The sequence below is a fragment of the Rhineura floridana genome, chromosome 3, assembly GCF_030035675.1.
Source record: "Rhineura floridana isolate rRhiFlo1 chromosome 3, rRhiFlo1.hap2, whole genome shotgun sequence".
Taxonomy (NCBI): domain Eukaryota; kingdom Metazoa; phylum Chordata; class Lepidosauria; order Squamata; family Rhineuridae; genus Rhineura; species Rhineura floridana.
The window spans coordinates 45,450,084-45,456,083 of record NC_084482.1 but is presented as its reverse complement, the minus strand read 5'-3'; the positions used below and the strand labels follow the sequence as shown (position 1 = coordinate 45,456,083).

The 6,000-nt window shown below is 45.3% G+C and overlaps 1 protein-coding gene across 5 annotated transcripts in view; it reads left to right on the top strand.

The window, feature by feature from the left end:
* The first annotated feature begins 273 nt into the window (after positions 1-273).
* LOC133379761 (cholesterol transporter ABCA5-like) overlaps positions 274-6,000 on the top strand; it is a 139,649-nt gene continuing 133,922 nt past the window's right edge. The window contains exon 1 of one of the 5 annotated variants that reach the window (XM_061615637.1): positions 274-315. The gene's annotated coding sequence lies outside the window, so the exon portion shown is untranslated. Of the gene's footprint in view, positions 316-506; positions 753-1,187; positions 1,970-6,000 lie in introns of those variants that run through there. The other 4 variants (XM_061615640.1, XM_061615635.1, XM_061615642.1 and 1 more) reach the window with 4 other exon arrangements.

Genomic DNA, 6,000 nt, shown 5'->3' with positions numbered 1-6,000 from the left:
AGCAGAAACAGCGGAAGTCAGAGCTGTTTTTCTGTGCCTCTGTAACATTATATGCATTGACTCAGAATTTCAGCTTGGCCATTAATCTCTGGGTGTAAGTTATCTGTGTAGGGAATGCATGCGGCACAGGCAATGCACGGAGAATGGTACTGTAACTGGACACAAAAGGAGCCTGCACATGGTTAGAAAAGATTCCCAGGGAGAGTTCAGCTGTGTCTGACTGCCATGCTTTCAGTGTGTGAAGCGGGCCTATATGCATATCTAACACAGGGACTGGGCCAATTAGCATCCCCTGCCATGTAACAATATCTACACGTGAGTACTTCCCATAGGCCTCCTTGTGCACATTTAACGTGGATGGTGGGCTGTGTGCTCGCGACCCACTTTAGCATTTATTGAAGTGTGTGTGGGGGGGTCTAGCCCTCGCCCATGAGCCCCTTGTGCGAGAAGGGATTAGATGCTCCGTTTGCAGCAAAGTCACATCTCCAGAACCTCGTTTAAAAAATAAATAAACCACCTTTTATGATTAATCTTCTTTCCCGGAGTAGGTGGGATAACCTGTTCTGCCCTAAGAAAGGGTAATTTGCTCTAAGCGCCTTCAGTCCTCGAGGGCATGGCAAAGCAGGAGCAGCGAGAAAGATGGCGGCGGCTGCCTGACGGGGAAGGGGAGCTCATCCGTCTTTGTCTCGGTGGCAACTCCGCTGCTAGCGGCTCAAGGCATAGAGCAACTAAGGCATTCCGTCCTTGGACAGGTGGGCGGTTCAGTCGAGCTTCTCGGCCTCGCCAAAGAGCGTGGGAGGATGGGGGGGGGGGTAAGCAGAATACCGGCAAAAAGCAGCGTTTGGCGTGTCGCCCTCCTTCAACCCGGCCTGAAGAGAAGCCGCTGCTTGGCAGGGAGCTGAAGACGGAGGCTTTTCTCCGGCAAAGCGGGAAACCTGCAGTCTGGAGGAATCTGCGCACGCAGCGCGGTTCTTGAGGGGGTTCTCTCTGGGGGTTGGTTAGTAGTAGTTGGACGGGAGGTATGGAAAGGAAAGGAACGAAAGACTCCATAGACCCGGGGGAGAGATGCTGTGGTGAAGAAAGGGGGAGGGGACGAAATGGAGAAGGCAAAGGTGGGGGGGGGAGAAAAAATGGGGAGGCGGAGGAAAGTAGAGAGGAAACAAGGAAAAGTTAGTAAGCAACGATGCAAAGGCTAGAGAGATGTACCTCATAGGAACGGGAAAAGGAGGCGTGAATTTTTTGGGGGGGAGAAGGGGGTGACATGAGCTCCTCTCTGCCCTCGGTGCTGGATGCCAGATTCCCCCTTGACTTGGGCTACCATTTAATTGAAGGGCGTTACTGATTCTGAGATGTTGGTGTAGGGTTGTCTTGTAATGCTTCTTTCGAAACGAAACCTAAGGCTGTATTTTGAGACACAGCCAGAGTGAATAAGCAAAAAGCAGAAGTCGGGATAAATGCCAGCGGGAAAACTGAAGTGCTGCCTGCCCGTCCCTCTTTCACCTCCACTGGGCTCTTAGGATTGCTTGCTGCTGCTGGGAATCTCTGGGCTGCAGTGAGTGATGCTGGATGGACAGCATTTTGGGCCAACGACAGAGAGAAACGAGGCAAGAACCGAAGTGGGCATGAGAGCCAATGGGAGCCGCATGAGGCTCTCCGTGCCCGTTTCTCGAGTCCATTAGCTGTCTCCTTGACAGCCATCTGGCTCCTGTGCGTGCTTGTTGCTGCTGTCTACTAATTGCCCTCTTCCACTCACGTACTGCAGTGAGTGGGGCGTGACTGATCCTCTTCTGCATTGAGGGCCAGGCCGAAATACTAGCAACGAGATAACGGGATAATGAACCGGGGTGAGAGCCAGTGGGAACTCTGAGAAGCTCCAACTGCTCCCCGCGTGCCTGGCTTCCTTTAACACCCATCCGGTTCCTATGCTTGCTTGCTTGCTCCTTCTGCAAATCGTTTTCAGTCTCTACAGGTTTGTTTCTACTTTTTAAACATCATGTTTTAAGGAAGGTGTTTAAGCAGGTACCGCTGTGAGAGATGGGAGGTTGAGACAATCTTTAGGCGAGAGACAGCTACTGGAGTTTTGGCTGGGGAGAAGTTTGAAAGTTCCTTTAGTCTCTTGGGAGGGATTTTGAAGAGAAGATCTGTGTGCATCTTGCATTGCTACTTCTGAAGGAGAAGTGCATTAATTAGCCAGAGGTGGGGTGAAGGATATTGAGCCAAGCTAGATAAGAGGAAAACAGATTAGGTGACTTTCTTCCATCCTGGGATTTATATATGCCAGTGAAGAATAATCAATGATTACCTCTTCAGGTGCATTTGGTCAATGCCAGGTCAGTTTCAGCAGAACAGCTGTTCTACAGGATTTAATCCTCGATGAAGGGGTCCATTTGGCATGTGTTCTAGAGACCTAGGTGGGAAAACATCGTATTATTCTGTCTTGGATATGTCCAGCTGCATTCTCTGCAAAACATCAGAGGAGAATAGCTGGAATTCTGTTTTCTTATCCATGAACCTTCCTGAAAGTGTTGGACTTTAGGAAGACACAGGGGTTCTCCTAGCCATCTCTAGGGTGGTCTCAGGCTTAGGGTGGTGAAGACTTCAAGGCCATTGGCCTTGAATAGCCACGCAATAGCCACACAATGCCTTATTATACAGGGAGTGACTCAAGACTTCATAGCCACCATGACAACCTACAGACTGTTCTATTATCTAAGCTAATACATGGATCAGGTCATGCACTTGATTTGGTGCCTGTATCTGGTTTGAGACAGGTCTGATGAAGGAGTAGCTTAAAATTAGTTCACTGTTATGGACCAACCATTACTTGGTAAAATTCAGAATCCTGCCGTTTCAGATGGTTGATAGATATTAGTTTCCAGAATGCTTTATGAGATTATTTACTTAGAATTACTTGTAACTCTGTCACCACCCTAGGGGATCCTCGGAATAGGGAGCTCATAGGGTAATGAGATGGGCTTGTGATGGGTATGTTGATTGCATGGTGACTTGCCTGCCTGTTATGAAGGTTGCATATTCCTAGACTGTATCTTCGGTGAATGCTTATACTGGGAGAGGAGTTGACAGCTGTGGTGCGCATTGGCACTAATGAATTATATAATGATGAAAGACAAACTTAAGTGAACCGTTCAAGACCTCCCTGATAGTGTTCTCATAAACTTGCCACTGAGCCTACAAAAAAATGGTAGCTTGAAGAGACTGAAGGACATTTGGAAAGGGATGCAATGTATGTGTGGTTTTTATGCTAATGCTAGAAATCTCCACACCAAAATGGGGAGAGCTGGAATTCTTAGTGCTAAATGAGAACATAGATATTGTGGGATATCAGAAACAAGTTGGAATGGAAAGCTGCAGTAAAATATGTTTAATAATAAAGTCTATATAAAAAACCTGGAAGGGTGTACAGAGGGTACTGTTGCTCTATATTTCAAAGAAAACACAAGAGGATTATACTCTGAGACTGATCTAGAGAAAGATCAAGGAGGCGGCTACAGAAAAAAATAGTAATAATGGGTGACTTTAGCCTTTTATCAACTGAGTAAAAATACACACTCAGGTTGCAATGGAGACAAAGTTTCTAGAAACAATAAATGATTGTGCCTGTCTGTCATGGAACTGACTAGAGAGAAATTAATCCTTGACTTATTTGTAGAAAGCACCCAGCTTCTGGTGTGAGATGTGGTGTTGTGAAAACAATCACAAACGGTGAATACAGTGCTACCAAATTCAACATATGGTAGCACCGTATTGTCTGACTGATTATTGTATTGTATGATTGATTACCTTTATCAGGAGAGAGACAGGGGCAATGCAACCCTGTTGCTCCTCCTTGATCTTTCAGTGGAAGGGAGTTGGAAGTAATGTATTGCAGTGGTTCCACTCCTACCTGCAGGGTGGCTACCAGAAAATAGCACTAGAAGATTGTTGCCTGGCTCCATGGCCTTTGGGCTGTGGGGTCCCACAGGGGACCATTCTATCTCCTATGCTGTTTAACATCTATATGAAGTTGTTAGGAGCTGTCATACGGGGATTTGGAGCAGGGTGTCATCAGTATGCTGATGACACGCAGCTCTATCTCTGAATCAGGAGAGGCTGTGAAGGTGTTGGACTGGTGTCTGGAGGCAGTGATTGGCTGGATAGGGGTCAACAAACTGAGACTGAATCCTGATAAGACAAAAATGTGATTGGTGGGTGTTTCCGTGTCCAGAAATTCGATGTACAGCCTGTTCTGGGAGAAGTTGTAGTCCCCCTGAAAGAACAGGTTGGTAGTCTGATAATACTACTAGATTTCACCTTGTCACTAGAGTCTCAAGTGCGGCTAGGAGCATTATGCCCAGCTTAGGCCAATTCACCAGCTATGGACTGGAATAGCCAGGCCTCAAGTTGTCAATGTGCTGGTGACTTCCCATCTGGATTATTGCAATCTGCTGTATATGGGGCTGCTCTTGAAAATGATCCAGAGACTGCAGCTAGTGCAGAATACAGCTGCTAGGCTAGTAAGTGGTGCAGCCCAATGGGATCATATATCAGTAGTGAGTTACCGGACCCAATTCAAGGTGTTAGTATTAGCATACAAAGCCATGAATGGCTTGGGACCCAAGTATCTAAAAGAGCACCTCCCCCAATATCAACCATCTGAGTTCCCATGATCGGCAGGGTGAGACCTTGTTGGGACAGGGCCTTCTCAATGGTGGCTCCCCACTTGTGGAATGCTCTCCCCAATGAGGTGCATCTGTCTCTATCACTTTTGACTTTCAGAAGGATTTTGAAAACATTTCTGTTTACGTAGGCATTTGATGGCTGAAGAGAGAACCATTCCTAGCAACTCGAAAATCACTGATGGAAGAATGTTTTTAACTGTGTTTTTAGAACATTTAAAAGTTCTTTTTAAAATGTTTTAACACTGTTTTAGAATATGTAGAATATTTTTAATTGTAATTGTTTTTTAAATATTTTAATCTTGATTTTAGAACGCTTCAAAGTGCTTGTTTTCCCTTGTTAAATTGTTTGGCTTTTATGTTTGTTGCCCTGGGCTCCTTTGGGAGGAAGGGGAGGATATAAATTCAATAAATGAAAGCATATATCTAAAGAAGTGAGAAATTACCCGGGAAGTCTAACACATTCACAAGTGGTTTCAAAAGAAGAAACTTACAAGAACTAAGGGGATTAGTTACAAGGAAATTGAAAAGCAAAATCAGGGATATCAGATCATTTCCAGGACTCTTGGAGGTTATTAAAGCCACAATAAGAGCAGAGCGGATAATGAATAATGCCAGCCAGTTATAAGAGAATGCCAGTATGGCTGACAAGCAGAGTCAAAGAAACTATAAAATTAACATTATTTATTTATTTATATATTTATTTATTTATACATACCACACCTTCCGGTCAAAGGCCCTCAAGGTGGCTTACAAAAAACACAAATATAAAAATACAATATAAAATACGTCAATAAAATAATATAATTTACAAAATATATGTGATGATAAACTGTATGCAACAGCCTGAAGGCAGAGTAGATTTGGGGAGCTGAATGGCAGTCAGTGGACTGGCTTCTCATGGACATTGACAGAGCCATCTTCCATGCCAAAGTAAACTCGCTCTGTGGATTTTAAGCTTTGGAAAATGAATAGAGGACAAAGAGAAACAAAGTGTTCTTCTCTCTCACACACTTTTTATTTAAACGATGACTGTACAATCTCAGTACATGCAGACAGTTTACCAAGAGAGTGAAAATCCCTGGATTAGAGCATCAGGTGAAGACGGGAAGACTCAACTGCAAATCCTCAGTCATGAAGACCTGGTCAAATCTACCTCACGGGGTCATTGTAACAATAAAACGGTGATGGGAGAACCATGTGCAGGGCTGGTTCTAAAGGGCGGCCAGGTTGGGCACTAGCTGAGGGCCCAGGAGCCTCACAGGGCCCCTTCACCAGCCTCGGCCCATCCCTGCCACCCCAGCGCTTCCTGATGAATATGCTG